This window comes from Oryctolagus cuniculus, chromosome 1, assembly GCF_964237555.1.
Source record: "Oryctolagus cuniculus chromosome 1, mOryCun1.1, whole genome shotgun sequence".
NCBI classification, from domain to species: Eukaryota; Metazoa; Chordata; class Mammalia; order Lagomorpha; family Leporidae; genus Oryctolagus; species Oryctolagus cuniculus.
In genome coordinates, this window is record NC_091432.1 from 170,001,332 (window position 1) to 170,017,106 (window position 15,775).

The following is a 15,775-nucleotide window of genomic DNA, read 5'->3' on the forward strand; positions in this document are numbered from 1 at the left end:
AGATCAGCTCCTGCGGCTCAGTCAATCAAATTGGCGAGAGGCAGCTGTGTAGAAGCTGTTTACTCCCTTCTCAGCACCATATTGTGGGAGCGCAGATGCATAGAATAAGTCTTAATTCCAGTAACTTAGCCTAGTCTCAGTTGCTCCCCACAGTTCCTGGATTTCCAGATTCTTAGACTGCAAAAAAAAAAAAAAAAAAAAAAAAAAAAAGAAAGAAAGAAAGAAAGAAAGAAATGGCTGACCTACTTTGAGGACTCCTGTCAAAATGATTGTGCTTATGGAATGTTTGGTTTTGTTTTCCCAAGATAACTCATTTGATCTGGGTGAAGTTTCCTGTTGGATTAGTTTCTTCCCACAAAGTGAAGGCGAAAGGTGGAGATACCTGCATTGGTATTGGAGCAGCTGCCACTGGGAGAGAGCTGGTTGCCTTCCTCAACCTTCTTTGGTGTGTCTAGCTAGTGAGCTCCTTCTCACCTATGTGGACACTTTGAAAACTTCATGAAAAATGGTATTAAAAGATGACTTTATTTTATATGAAAAGATATTGAAATCTATGCCTAGTTTTATTGTAATATACATTTTCTTGAGCTTTTTGAAGACCCCATGTATGCATGGATTTCAATCTTTTTTTTGCACCAAAATAAACTTCCTTTTAATTTCATTTATTTTTGGCCTGGCATTTGGTTGGTAAAACAAGCAAAAGAACCTTTTGATTGTTTCACTATGTTATTTTCCCTGAAATTAAAAAAAAGTAGAGACTCAAGTATGTTAGTTTTTAACAGCTATGACAATTCTTTGAAATCTGAATGCTTTGGTCCTTAAATAGATGCCACTTATCTTTCATTACATAGAATTGCCTGTTAGGATAGTTTGCAATTTAAATATACAAACCCACTAGAACAAGTAATAGGAAAATCAATCTTTATTCTTTCAGATTAAATAAACTTACTTATAGAAAATATCTTACATGGATACTCACATCTATCTCGAGCTGTTTTTGTTCTTGCTGAAGTCATAAGACAACAGCAGATCCATTTTTAAAGGAGGAGATTTCTGTCTCTGTGGAAAGCTGATCTTGAGGGGCCAGGAACGTCTTATGTGCCCAGTCCATGCTCCAATTCCTGGGTGTTGTGGGGAGCAAATGATGTGTTTTGGATGCCAAGGGGCTTTTTACAGAGACTCACGTAACTTTTCTGGACTTGAGCTTCCTTAGTTGTTTAATGGTAGTACTACTCCTACTTATCTTTCAGAATGAACATGTTAGATTAGAGACAGTGTGTGAAAACAGAAGCCTGAGTATCTGACCTATGCATTTGGCTGGCACTTTTTTGTTGTCCTCATGGGCAACTTTATCACCTCCAAGAGAACTCCAAGACAGCATGGCAGCTGTCTTATCCTACAAGTACTCCTTATCCTACAAGTACTTGTAGGATAAGACAGGATAACTGATAGGTGATCCTTACCTTTTTTAATTTTTTTAAGACTTATTTATTTGAAAGTCAGAGTTACAGAGAAAGAGAGGCAGAGGCAGAGAGAGAGAATCATCTGCTGGTTCACTCCCCATAAGGCTGTAGCAGTCAGGGCTGGGCTAGGCCGAAGCCAGGAGCCAGGAGTTCATCTGGGTCTTCCACTTGGGTGCAGCGGCCTAATACTTGGGCCATCTTCTACTGCTTTCCCAGGCCATTATCAGGGGGCTGGATCAGAAGAGGAGCAGCCAGACTCAAACTGGTGCCCGTCTGGGATGCTGTAAAGACTATGTCACAGTGCTGACCCCTAGAAGATCATTATCATAGATCAGTATCAAAGTACTTTGATTCTTGATGGTAGATAGCACAATCCTCTTTAGTTTAAGCTAAAATGAACTTATTCAGGAATCTTGTAAATGATGGAGGGCCATTGGAAGGCTGAAAGAACAACATCTTGGCTGAGCCTGCTGCCATCAGGGTGCTTTTGTTACTTCCTCATTCCCCAATAATGCTGCTTTTGCCTTGAACAAGGAGGGCCAGTGCCTCCGAAACTAGGAATTCAGCACCAGCACCAGGCAAATAGACACATCATCTTCCACCCTTCCTGTCATCGACTTCTAGTATATGTGGTCTGAACCACAAATCTGTTCTCCAAATAGCAAAGAAGTTTAGGAAATTGTTTTCTTAAAAAAGTTCTATTTTGAGAAGGTGGGATTCACAATGTGAATTATCAAAAGATTTTGGCAGCCACGAGTGACAGGTATTCAATATACTGTTTTAGGTATGTTTGAAACATATTACTCCTATCTCACCAAATTGTCAGGGCATGAAGGCAATCCTTGTCATCAAAATGATGGCCACTCTCGTCAAGATTTCCAGGGCCTATTTTCATCATGTTGCTGCCCTGGTTACCAAGAGACACAAATCGAAAATATCACTCATCTTTTACGCATTTTATGATTTACAAAGCCCTTTTCACGTTTTTGTATTTTTTCTCACACGACTTTGGAAGGTGGCCATTATTACTTCCATTTACATGAAGAAAATTAATGACCCAAGAAAATATATTTTGCCTAAGGTCATTCAGCTGATAATTCCATATCGAAGGGTGGAATATAGGTTTTTATTCAAATTGGTTATTTCTAACTGGAAACCCATAAATTGTTAAGAAAAGAGACTTTTGAGTCTGACAAATATGGGTTCAAAAACCAGATTTACCATTGTTGGTTTGCTGCTTAACCTCCTTGAGTGTTCTCAACTGTAATGTGAGAATCCTGGTAATATTCACCTTGTAAGGTTATTGTGATGGTTAAATAAGATAATGCAAAAGTAACATCTAATAGTGTAACAGTAGGCAGCCAATGAGTCCCATGTAATATCATTCCTGTTATTAGGAAAATTATTATTTGGATTATAGCACACCACTTAAGGAGAACTGGGAACTCAAACAAGCCTAGATATAAGAAGGCTTATTTATAGAGTACCCAGCAGACAGGACTTTGGTTCTATTTACTTAACTCTTAGTAGCGAGGTCAACTGTTACTTAAAGTTGTAGGCAATTTTCTTTCTCTAGAGGAGAAACTTGATTTACTCTTGGCCTGTCTCACCTTGTTCTGCGAAGGATCACCAAGTGATCCCTTTAATGTATTTAGATATTGTTCAAAATCCTATCTACTTTTGTGTCTTTCCTTGCATTTATGAAGAAATCACCCTAAGGGAGAGAGGAGAGTGAATGAGTGACTCTAAGAAAGTGCAAGGAACCCAGACTATTGGTAACTGAACAGTTTCTGGTGGTGATAACTGGCTAATGCTAGAAGGCTTGATCCAGGACATCGTCTGCTATAGAGAAAAATATGGGTGAGATCAGAGAGCTAAGAATTCGATAGTTGGAACCCCAGGTTGAGTTTGGGTAGGGGCATCATCCATGATTGAACCTGGTGGTAGTGTCCAAGGAGCCACAATAGCATATGGTATTGGGGATGTCAGATTTGGAAATCTTATTGGTTTGCATGATGATATACTATGTTCCAGCAACAGTAGCAAAAAATGATAGAAATAGATCTTGCTTCTGATATCCAACTGTTGTTTTTCAGTGACACCATCCTAATTTAGTAACAGTGGCAACACTGGCAGTGAACAAGGCACTTGTTTGATCATCTACCCTCACCCTTAAACCATGAATCCAGGCTGAACCTGAGGATTGAGTAAGCATAGTTGGGAGCTTGGGTCACAATCAGGAGAGGGTTTCTTCCTGTGAAGATAGACTGCTTAGATTTTCTGCTAATCTAGGTAAATGGGGATTTAGTGGCATTGTAATTTATGCATGAAAGCAAATTGTAACTTTATACTGTGAGCCCATACTGATAAAATCTAGGTTACATACATAAATAGTTACTGTGAATGTGCTATGGAAACACTCAAGTGCTATTGATATTGAAAGTGGTGATTTATTCGACACCAAGGAAAAGTTGCAAACTAACACATGATTAAATGGTAAAAATGGTGATTTTCAACATATGCAAGCCCAGTGCCACTTAGAATTCAGAAAGTGGCTGAAACATCTCTTTAAGGCTTAGCTGCCCTAAGGGAAAGCTTCAAAAGGGAAAGAACCACGTGGCAACCTCCTTGAGTTCCTAGGGCAGGTTTGAGTGGTCACCTGGAAAGAACATGGGGTCTGTGGACAATTGCAGGTGCATTCCAGCTAACCCCTGTGAGCCCTGATTCCTCATCTACACATGGGAGTAAGGATACCTGCTTGGGGGAAGTTATGGCCCTGGTGTGACAGACAAGAAAGGGGCTCCAGTACATTATCTGTCACATGTTGAATTTGCTTTATTCCCTTCCTCCTCCTCTGTGATGGGTATGGGAATAAGGGGTAGGGGACTGAGGCCCTTGAGTTTTCCCTTCTTGTTATTGGTAGTCCCCCCAACAAAGACTTTTCTGATAATGATTTGATAGTCTTCCCTAAAATGTAAAAGACAAAAACAAAAACAAAAACACCTTGTACCTTTGAGGCCTTTATGTTTTAAAAATAGCTAGTAGAATTTTGGTGATTTGGAGTGATCCTTTTGGTTTGTTATAGGACTAGACTATTGGAGTAATAGGCTCCATTTCTGCACTGGCAAATTTCCTCTCATAAAACAAAAATCTGGTTCAGGCTATTGTCTTCCTTTTGCATTCATGGCAACTGTCAGCCTGGGTGTCTGCAGGCAAGGACACTGTGGCCAATCTGCTACAGGCAACGAAGTTGTGTTTGTCTTAAAGGAGAGGCCTGGGGAAGATGATGCTATGTAGTGAAGTCAGTTGTGAGACAATTCACTATCACAAAGGGCAAACTGAGGCAGGATAGACCCTCCAAACCTGCCATGACATGCCAGTTCAAGAGGAAGAGTTAAACATTTATTTGAGAGGCCAAGAGACAGACAAGAGACAAGGATGTGGGTAGATCTATGAGAAGAGAGAGGAAGGAGGGACAGAGAAGGGAGAGAGAGGGAGAGAGAGAGAGAGAGAGCAAGAAAATAGCTCTTTTTTACATTGGTTTACTCTTCCAAATGCCCGCAGTGACTGAGATTGGGCCAGGAGCTGGGAATTCAAACTGGTTTCCCACATGACTGGCAAGGACCCACCTGCTTGAACCATCACTTGCTGCCTACCAGAGTGTGCATTAGCAGAAAGCAGGAATTAGGAATAGAGCAGGGATCTGAACCCAGGCACTCCAGTATGAGATGCCAGCTTCACAGCTGGAGGTTTAACCTCTTGGCCAAGCACTCACTCCTGGCAGAGGGTTTCTGTTTTTTGTTTGTTTGTTTTTTAGTTCCATTTTATAAAAGAAAAAGCTGACACTCGGAGTGAAAAAAGAACCTGCTGAAGATAATCAGGATCAGAAATGGGTGTAATTCCACTGCTTTGGATTCAGAGAGCTTAGGATCTATGCAAGAGCCCAAGGCCACGCCCTCCTCTTTTACATTAGGAAAGAGTCTTTCAATACGAAATTGGTCTTGGTTCTTTAGACTTGCACCAAAATTAATAAAGGTCTCCTTTCCTAATTGCACAATCAAAATAAATTATGTCCACAAATTAGAAGGCAAGGAAATTGCATGTGCATTTTGGGTGCCCTGATAATGTCCTACAGTAAATTGTTTTCATATAAATTGCATGCTTAATTAATCGCTTTCAAAAATGCCCATGTATTTCCCTGCAAATACATCTCTGGCTGCAATTCATAAAATGCAAAGACAAATTAAATTGCCGATCCCCACATAACAGTATCGCCCTTGGTGTATCCTGGCTGCGCTCAGTCATTCTGCCCTCTTTCCTGCGAGTGCAATAAACCCACTGAGCCTCTTCCTTTCTGAGTTGCCCCTGGGTATCTGACTCAACAGATTTGAGAACTCTCCTAAATTACAGTCCGATGAGGCAATAACGCTATGCTGTGAGCCCCAATTGGTGGCGTTGGAAATCTGGCTGGCTCAGGTGACTCCTGCGACACCTTTCAGACTGAAATATAGCTTGAGGCAGTGAGCCTCTGGAAAACTAGCCACACTAAAAATAAGAGAAATAAATAAAACACATCCCCAAATCCAAAATTTAAAAAAAGAAGCCTCCCGTCATTGTCCTACTTTAATTACAATATAGGAAAGTAGGGGGGGAGGGGGGCTGCTGCCATATCCTGATACTCAGATACAATCAAAGATGATTGTGTCCTATTTGAACAAAATATTGAATGTTCGAAAAATTAAAACGATCTTTGGCCCACTTAGATGATCTTTTTTAGAAAATCATTTTATTTTTAGAGAGGAGTTTGAGTTTGCGCAATTTTCCTGAGTTGGAGAATATGTCCTCTATTTCAAGCTCCCACATTCAGTATGCCTCAGTAGGCAAAAAAAATCATGTTTAAACAACCCGAGAGTGGCCTGCCTGCTGCAAACCCTTCTGCTGCGATATCAAGAAAGGAACTGTGCTAACAGAAAGTGAAGGGAATGCTCTGCTAGATATTAGAATTCACTCATCAATGAGCATTCAATGCCTGGAAGTTTTGTTTATAATATCTTTTAAAAATAGATTTCAACAAGTGTTCTTGATATAGAAACCCTCTCCCTGGCTTCCTCTTCAACACAGAGGGAAAAAAACGCCACCTGGGGATTCTTCTCGCCTCAGCCCGTGTTATCTGGGAGAGAGGGGACCCAGCAGAGCAACACTCATCAGCCTGCGTAGCTTGGCCCTAGCTGATAATCCCTGCAGCTGGAGCCAAGGGCTTGCCCTTTGAAAGCGAGGAAAACACACGTCAAAGATGCACTGAGATGGCCTAATTTGTAGGGTGCTTGGGCTGAGGTTCTTATTCATTCCCATGGAATCCGGGGTAGACTTTGTGTCAAGCTAAACTGTAACAGAGGAATCACACTGAGGGTTGCCATCTACTGAAGTGTTGTTTCCAGTGGTAATTAAAAACAAAAATCGGAGAAAAGCTCAATTCTTTGCATTGATGCAGTTTTGCAGGTTGTTGCAACTTGACCTTGGCTTCTGGCCCCAGTGCTAATTCAGAGTGCACCATGGGATATTCAGCTTTAGAAAGGGCTCAGCTACTCCCTTGAAGTCCATCATCGGAGTTGTGGCTTAGAGTTGGGCAGCTGCCATCCCCTAGCATACCTATGATTGTACCAAGCACTTTCCGGCTGATTTGACCAGCTTTGGGGGTAGAGGCTCTCTCAGGCAATACAGAAACCTGGAAAAGAAGCTGACTTTAAGTAAATTCTGCTGTGAGTCCTACAATTGTACTAAAGTGAAACAAACAGTGACCAGAGGGAAATACTAAGACCAAGTTACATGCGATGTTCTCTCCTTCTCAATCTTGCATAACAGAAAAAAAAAAAAAAAGAAAATGAAAAACCACTCACTACCATGCCAATAAATTATGAAGCCATTAATTGTTCAGGAGTAGAAATGTTTATTTATATGAGAGGTCATAAAAAGGGGATGATGGGGTCAGTTCTGTGGCATACTGGGTAAAGAACTGGAGTGTAGTGGATAAAGCCACCACCTGCATTGCCAGCATCCCATATGGGTGACGGTTTGAGTCCAGCTGCTACACTTCTGATCCAGCTCTCTGCTAATGCACCTGGGAAGGCAGTGGAAGATGGTCCACGTGGGTGCAGGGGCCCAATCAAAGCTTTGGCTTTACCCACTATGCCACAGCGCTGGCCCTACCACCCCCTTCGTATTATGTCTCCATAAACATATAAGAGGCTCTCTAAGGAACTTGACTTTTGGAATTTATAATGTAAGGTCCTGAGCCTTCCAATCCTATGAACCGTAAATAGATATTTCCTACATAATTTCCTCCCAAGGTACCCAGGGGGACAGTTTTGAAGCGCATCTATTTATCTCTTAAGAGGTTAGGAGAGATTTTCATTGTTCTTTCACTCCATAGATTTAAAAAAACTTCTATGCAGACATTGCAGTTGCTTTTGTGCTACCTTTCATGTGTGCAAATCAGATAATGCCTGCTCTTTAATGATAACAATAGCGCATATCTTCTCTCTCAGATGGGTATAAAGAAGTCTTTTGCTGGAGGATTGCTTTATTTCCTCAGATGCCTGTGGAAGCTTTCTGTGTATAGTCATGCCCACAGGTTTGGGGGTACTGTAGAAAAGAGGCAATGGGTGATTAATATTATATGCATCCAGATAGTGATAGAGTTGGAAATAAGTTCCTGTGGCCACCAGTGACTTCCGGCAGGCACTTGCATTTTGGAAGGAGTGCAGTTACCTAGGATTTTTATGGAGTCTAAAGGGAACCAGTGCCTTCGAAAGTTGAAATTCAGTTATTTTGGGTACATAGTGGGCACTCAGTAAGCATTTGTTGCACGTATTAACGCCTGTTTAAGCATCTGTCGGCAGTTTGTTTTTGCAAGGCACTGAAGAATTTCTGAAAGGAGAGATGTTGATATGATGAGCTTGGTCTTGTAATCAAACTTTGTCAGAGGAAAGGGACATTCCAGGTACAGTCAAAGGAATGTTACTCCATTCTGTTTCTGTCTCAATCTTAGGAATTTTTTCTGGTTGCATGGAGATAAAGTGCTGTGGGTAAAACAGGAGTGAGCAACTCCCTTACAAACTCTGGGAAGCAGAAGGGTCTTACATAGCAAAAGGACGACTACCGACTTTTTCCCAGTCATCATGGACCAAGGTTTGGCACCTGAGGGCTCGTGTGTGTGTGTGTGTGTGTGTGTGGTGGGGGGAGGTGTCTGGCTGGAGTCACCTCTTTGTGAGCACATGTCAGACCTTGGAACTTCCAGAAATAAATACAACTGTAGAGGATTTATCATGGGGAACTGTTGCCCTGTTTGAGTAAGCGGAGGTGAGAGATTATGATAGTTGAGTTATGGCTATCCCTGCAATTGTTGCAAACACTCTCCAGTGTGTAAGGCCTAGGGAAATGAGTGTTTTGGTGGCAAATACTACACTTCTTGTAGTACCCTCTTTGATTGAAAACTTTAGCACTGGAACCAAGAGGCACTTAGGTCTATTTAGAGCAGTAATAACAAGATAAAATGCAGGTTTTCCTAATTCCAATCGAGTCATCAGTGCAAGAGAGCCATTTACCTAGTTTCAATTGAAAATGATATGGGGGCCAGAGTTGTGGTACAGTTGCTTAAACGATCGCCTGTGGTGCCAGCATCCCATATGGACACTAGTTCCTGTCCTGTCTCCTCTATTTCCAATCCAGCTCCCTGCTAATATTTGCCTGGGAAAGCAGTTGAAGATGGCCCAAGTAGAAAATCAGAATCTGCCACCCACATGGGAGACCTGGAAGAAACTCATGACTTCCGGCTGGTCCAGCTCTGGTCATTGAGGTCATCTGGGGAGTGAACCAGCAGGTGGAAGAATCTCTCTCTCTCTCTCTCTCTCTCTCTCTGTATAACACTGCCTTTCAAATACAATAAATCTCTAAAATGAAATAAAACAGAAAATATTCTTTGTATCTCTTTTCTTAGATATTAAAATGTATCTTCTTTATAACAGAGACAAAGGAATATGATATCACCATGGTATTCTAACTATTGCTTCCAAACCAAGGTTGCAAGAGGGACTAGTTCAGAGCTTTTACCTCTATTTCTCCCCCTCTTACTTCCCACTTCCAAGTCTTGTTAAAATCCTTAACTCCTCCACCAGACACCGTAAGAAATTGAGCTCTAAGCATCTGTTTTCTGTCATCCCTGCTGACAGTATATTTTCAGAACTCTGGAATTTCTGCTGTTGCTTAATCTTATATCCGGGAGCAGAATCTATGAGGCTAGAGCAGGAAGCAAAGCCTGTAAACTCTCTGGGATCCTGTCCTAAATTTTTCCTTTCAGAAGGGTGGGGGGCAGCTGTCAAATTTTAATCTGTCAGACTATGTGCCAGGCTCCCTGGGACTTCCAGGCAATAATAGAACAATGATTTCTCAGGCCTCTGAAAGTGGTTGCAAGTGAGGTGCTGGGTAGAAGCTATAGAAAAGGTGCCTGTGTTTGAATGAGTCCCAGTTTTGGAACAGGATGTAGAAAATCAGAACCAGAGAATAATGGAAATGCAGGAAGCATGGTGCAAGTGTAAAATTAATTGCAGGACTCTTAGGTGCTCAGTTGTGTAACTCAGCTCTCTAAAACCCATAAATTACTGCTCAAAGAATATGGAAGAGGAGAAAGTAAATTATTATCAGGCATGCATTTAGCTCTTCAGACATGTAATCAATTTAACTTGGATTTTCTGCACGATATATGACACTGTCTTTGATCCTGCAAGAAGGTGTATCTTCTCTGGGAGTGGAAGTGAGGTGTAGGGCAAAAAGCACAGTCCTTGGCTCTGGAGATCCAGGTTTTATCATACTTATGGCATTTCTTGAGCAAAGTCTTAATCTCTCATGGCCTTGATATTCTATAGCATGGAAATGTAAATGATCATATTATACATATATCCCAAGATAGCTGTGAGGATCAGATGAAATCTCATATGAAAGAGCCACAGGACAGCAAAATATTTGGCCTGGGAGCTATTGTCTCATTGTGAGAAGTACCATGGAGCCTGGAACATGGTTCCACAAACTGCAACTTGCCATTTTTCTCTCACTCCTCTGAAAGGCACATTTTTGGACCATTTTCAAGTTTATATATATTGTTTTCTGTTCTAGTGTCACAGTTTCTGTTCCCACATATAGGATGAAACAACAGTAGAAATAGCAAAGTACTGCTTTCAAGTTGGTGCTGTGACATGGTGTACCCATGGGTAGAACCCAAATAGTCCCTTGAGGCCAGCTGGACTCTTTTCCCTGTCCCAGTGGAAAAGATTTTACTCCCCCATGATATCAACTGCCTCTTGAAAGGATATAGTACTACTGGTTATTTGTTCTTTCAGTTCTTAGGGCAAACAAAGAACAAAATTGTGGCAGGTATTAAGTTAACACTGAATAAATTGTGAAGTTGCTTAATATCTGGGTCACTCTCCCTCTCTGAGCCACTTCCTTCATCTGAGAAATGGGCTTATTGTGAGCACCAAATGAAAGATATCTGGGATATAGTTATGTCTAGTAAGTCCTTTTTCCAGTAATCGTTCATTTGTTTGAATAGTTTGACTTTTTTTTCTCAACATCTAATTTTTGTTACCTTTGATAAAGGATATGCTTTATTTTCATCAGTTAATGAGTATTATGCAACTAGTTCGGTCAGCAGAGTAGTTCAAAGTTAGATTATAAGTGTGTTGCCATAAATATACCATCTACATTTTCTGCTACAGTGATCTCTCCAAATTATCTCTTCATTCCACATCTCTTCTTGTTATTTTTTTATATTCTTGTTTTCTTGGTTCTCTGGTATGTGTCAGATAGGTTGGACTAGCTTTTTTTCCCTTAGAAGTTAATGCAGACCTTTCAGGGATATGCAAGTATTACAAGGAAAGAGAAAGGGAAGGGGAGTGGGAAGGAGAGATTGACTGGGTATCCTTTTGGCTGATTGTGATCCTGGAGGAGTTCTCCATTAGCGTTTATTCAGTGAATATTTAAACTTTATATCAGTTGCTGGGCCCCTTGAAAGCCTCCCCCAACTCTAAGATGAGTGAGGATTCCCTCGACAGTTATTTGGAAGGTGGGCTTTCTGGTTTCATCCACAGGGCTTTGCCTTTCTTCCTGTTCAACTCCCTCCCCAGCAGGCAGGCTTCTTCCATTCCATTGTTTTCTGCCATCCTCTTCTTGTGCCCATCCAACCACTCTGAGCCAACACTTTGCAGTCCTCTGCACCCAGCTTCTTGCTGATGGAAGGGCTGAAAGACTGACGCCAATTAGGACTTGAACCAAGTCCTAAATATGGATTAATATTTGTGATCAGGTGCTCCCTGCATGAAGGTAGGTGATCCCTCTGCAGCCAGTGATTGCCCTGAAAGGATGCACACATGTATGCATATTAAGGTGCAATGACTGCCTAGCATTCTTTAGATGGACAGGAGCAACTCTTGGGCTTTATTGAAAGTCCTTGAACTCTGAGTGGGCCTTCTTAAACTCAAGATAAGGGTTGGGGGGCTGGCACTGTGGTGCAGTGGGTTAAAGCCCTGGCCTGAAGCGCTGGTACCCCATATAGGCACTGGTTCTAGTCCTGGCTGCTCCTCTTCTGATCCAGTTCTCTGCTACAGCCTGGGACAGCAGTAGAAGATGGCCCAAGTCCCACCCGCGTGGGAGACCTGGAAGAGGCTCCTGGCTCCTGGCTTTGGATGCGGCCATCTGGGGAATGAACCAGTGGATGGAAGACCTCTCTCTCTGTCTCTACTCTCTCTGTAACTCTGTCTTTCAAATAAATAAAAATAAATTAAAAAAAAAAAGACATAGGTGAGTGTGAAAAGCTCATGCTTTTTTCCTCATATGGATGTATAACTCATTCTAAAGTTTATGGATTTGGTTATTATTTCTATTTTTTTCTCATTGCAAACACTGAGTGATTGGACCTTGGCAGTACGAGGGAACTGGAGTGGCAGATTTTTCTGGCTGCCAGTGTCAGGCCTGTTAATGATGGAAAATAGATTTGGGAGAAAGATATCAATACACAAATGCTGAGTCTAATATAGAAACTGGAGCCATCTGCCAGAGAGCTCTGGGTTGTGTCCTCTTGGCACAGAGCAGCCAAGCCCTGAGGGGCCTCCTAAAGGAAGAATCAGAAATAGAAGCAGACATACCTCCTGTCCACAGGCAGGGTGCTTTGGGGAATGCTGCAAGCATCAGGGCGACCTATTTTTCCCCATTCTGTTTTAGGTCTTCTGATAAGAATCCCAAAGTTCTTCTCCTCAATTCACTGACCTTTTGATTGTAAATGAGAGGAGGTAGGAAAGGAGTATGTTGCCTGCATGGTGTGCACATGTGCAAGAGAGAGAACGTTGTTCTGTTCTTCTCTGACTGCTGTGCCTTACACTCTTTACTTTTCTTTTAGAACACTGTGTGCTTGATATGGTGGGCTCGCCTGTATCTTTTAGATTTATCTATTATTTGAAAGGCAGAAATATGGAGAGAGAAGGAGAGAGGAGAGAGGAGAAGAGAGAAGAGAAGAGAAGAGAAGAGGAGAGCTCTTCCATCCACTTGTTCAGTCTCCAAATGGCTACAACAGCTGGGCGGTGGGGCTGGAATCAGGAGCTTCTTCCAGTCCTCTACATGGGTGCAGGCGTCCAAGGACTTGTACCATCTTCCACTGCTTTCCCAGGTGCATTAGCAAGGAGCTAGATTGGAAGTGGAGTAGCCAGGACTCAAACTGGCACCCTTATGGGATGCCAGCACTGCAGGCAGAGGCTTAACCTACATCACAGCCAATGGTGTCAATATCCCATGTTGTGGAATGTCCTTCCTGCAGAGGGAGGCTGATGAAGAAGCTTTCTGGCCAGTTACTGGCTTAACTTTGAAGTGTGTGTGTGTATATGTGTGTGTGTGCACATGGATATATCTATGTGAAGGTATTTTCAAAAGTTTGTAGTAAGTTTATTTTGATATAAAACTTTTGTGATATTCATGCATAAATTTTTCATCATATGCATTTCCTTTGAACTTTTGAGATTCCTTCCTATATATGCATTTGTGTATATACACATATAATTAAATATATCAATAGATGTTAATATGTAATATATATTAACAATAGCAACAAGTATATGAGTATGTTATCATTAGGATCTATTTATATGTTACATCACTGTGCAATTAAAAGTGCTGACTGCACAATAACTTAAACACAATGATACTGAATACTGCGTGTCCTGCCTGTCTTTATATCTGGGAGCTTCTCCATGAATAGCTGCACTGATAGCTATGTTGTGGTGCTGTCAACCGCGGTAGTCACTAATTACCCTTTATATATTCCCACATATGTGTATGCACACATGTATGCATATTCCTTTCCATTTTCATCTACTCATTCATACAAGAAATCCCTCTAATAAGACACAAAGCCTGAGGGGGTTATACATTTATTACCCACTTTATGCATATGTGTGAAATAAGAATGTGTGAAAAATCAAATTAATTGGCTGTGAGATACTAAAATTAATCTCCACTCCCTTCTTTCCTGAGAGCTGTTTCTGATGAGGAGATGGCATTAAGCATTTGAGTAGTAATCATGCTTGCCATTTGAGTAGGAATCTATACTGCACAATCTCTGTTCATCTTTCTCGCATCACTCTCAACATCTGTGAATGTTGAGTCTTTTTGGAGGCTCTTCCTATCTTTCCTGGATTCACAGAAACACGTCAGGATGGTTGTGGTTCCTGGAAGTTCCCAAGGTACTGGAAGGCAGCTTCAGTTTACTCCATGAAACTGCTCTACAACTTGAGCCTGTGCCCACAAGTTGGCTGTTTTTCTTTATACACAGTTTCCTAAGGAATACTCACAGTGGCCCATTCCACTAAAATTGTGGTGAAAGCTCTCTGCTCTCTGAGGACTTAGAATACACTCAGAATAGGTTGGCCTTTTAGGAATAGGTTACCTTTTGAGTCTTTCTCAGGCCTTTTAGAAAAGCCAGTACAAGATACATTGATCTCACCAGTCTTTTCTGCTACAACCCTGAAAAGGCATATATGGTCTTTTATGTGAAATGTCCTTAACTTAAAGCATAACTTCAGAGGATAATGACTCAGGGCTATGCCTCTGCAAAGCTTGGGCTACGAGAAGCAAAGCTGTGCAAAGCACCTGCATTATGTGGGCAGCAATTCTGCATGGTGTATTGCTGGTCTTTATGAAACACAAAGCACTTAAGAATGAACGCAAACCAAGCTTCTCAAGTCGAAGATCTGAATTTCCAAATATCCTTTGGATGTCATCACGAATGGAAAGTGGTAACTCATGTTCATCTCATTTTCTTCCCAAGCATGCCCCTCTTTTGTTGTGTTTGTGTAGATGTTTGTATTCCTCCAAACTCATGCATTGAGATCTACTCCCTGGTGTGAAGGTATATGAAAGTGAGGCTTAGGGGAGATGCCTAGGTCATGAGGGTAGGACCCTCATGAAGCAGATTAGTCTTATACAGAGGTCCCAAAAAGATCCCTTTTCTCTTCTGATGTGTGACATTACAACAAGAAGATGGTCTTCTGTGAGGAAGTGAGTTTTCACCAGACACTGAATCTGCCAGCACTTTGAACTTGTACTTCCTAGATCTTGGAACTGTAAGAAATAAATTTCTGTTGTTTATAAGCCATGTGTTTTATGACATTTGTTATAGTCCATGATAGGACTAAGATGCCTATGTTCTTTATCCTAGTCACTACCCTGGAAACCAATATAGGACATACAGAATCACCTCTATCATTTTTCTTTTCCCCAATACTCCCTTCAAAACCCAATTTCAATTTTACATCTTCCATTAAGTTTTACTTATTTATTTATTTATTTTTTTGACAGGCAGAGTGGACAGTGAGAGAGAGAGAGAGACAGAGAGAAAGGTCTTCCTTTGCCGTTGGTTCACCTTCCAATGGCCGCAGTGGCTGGCGCACTGCGGCCGGCGCACCGCGCTGATCTGAAGGCAGGAGCCAGGTGCTTCTCCTGGTCTCCCATGGGGTGCAGGACCCAAGCAATTGGGCCATCCTTCACTGCACTCCCGGGCCACAGCAGAGAGCTGGCCTGGAAGAGGGGCAACTGGGACAGAATCCGGCGCCCCGACCGGGACTAGAACCCGGTGTGCCGGTGCCGCTAGGCGGAGGATTAGCCTATTGAGCCATGGCACCGGCCCCATTAAGTTTTCTACAGTAAACCAAGCCTCTTTATACTTCTGTTAGGTAAATTTGTGACTGAGTCTGCTATATAGTTAGTTCCCCTAA

General features: G+C 41.8%; 1 long non-coding RNA gene across 1 annotated transcript; it reads left to right on the top strand.

The window, feature by feature from the left end:
* The first annotated feature begins 243 nt into the window (after window positions 1–243).
* LOC127491064 (uncharacterized) lies at window positions 244–13,386 on the top strand. The gene is made up of 3 exons (XR_007919553.2): window positions 244–3,670; window positions 8,512–8,651; window positions 9,192–13,386. It is a non-coding gene; the product is annotated as an uncharacterized lncRNA (long non-coding RNA).
* Window positions 13,387–15,775: the final 2,389 nt, after the last annotated feature.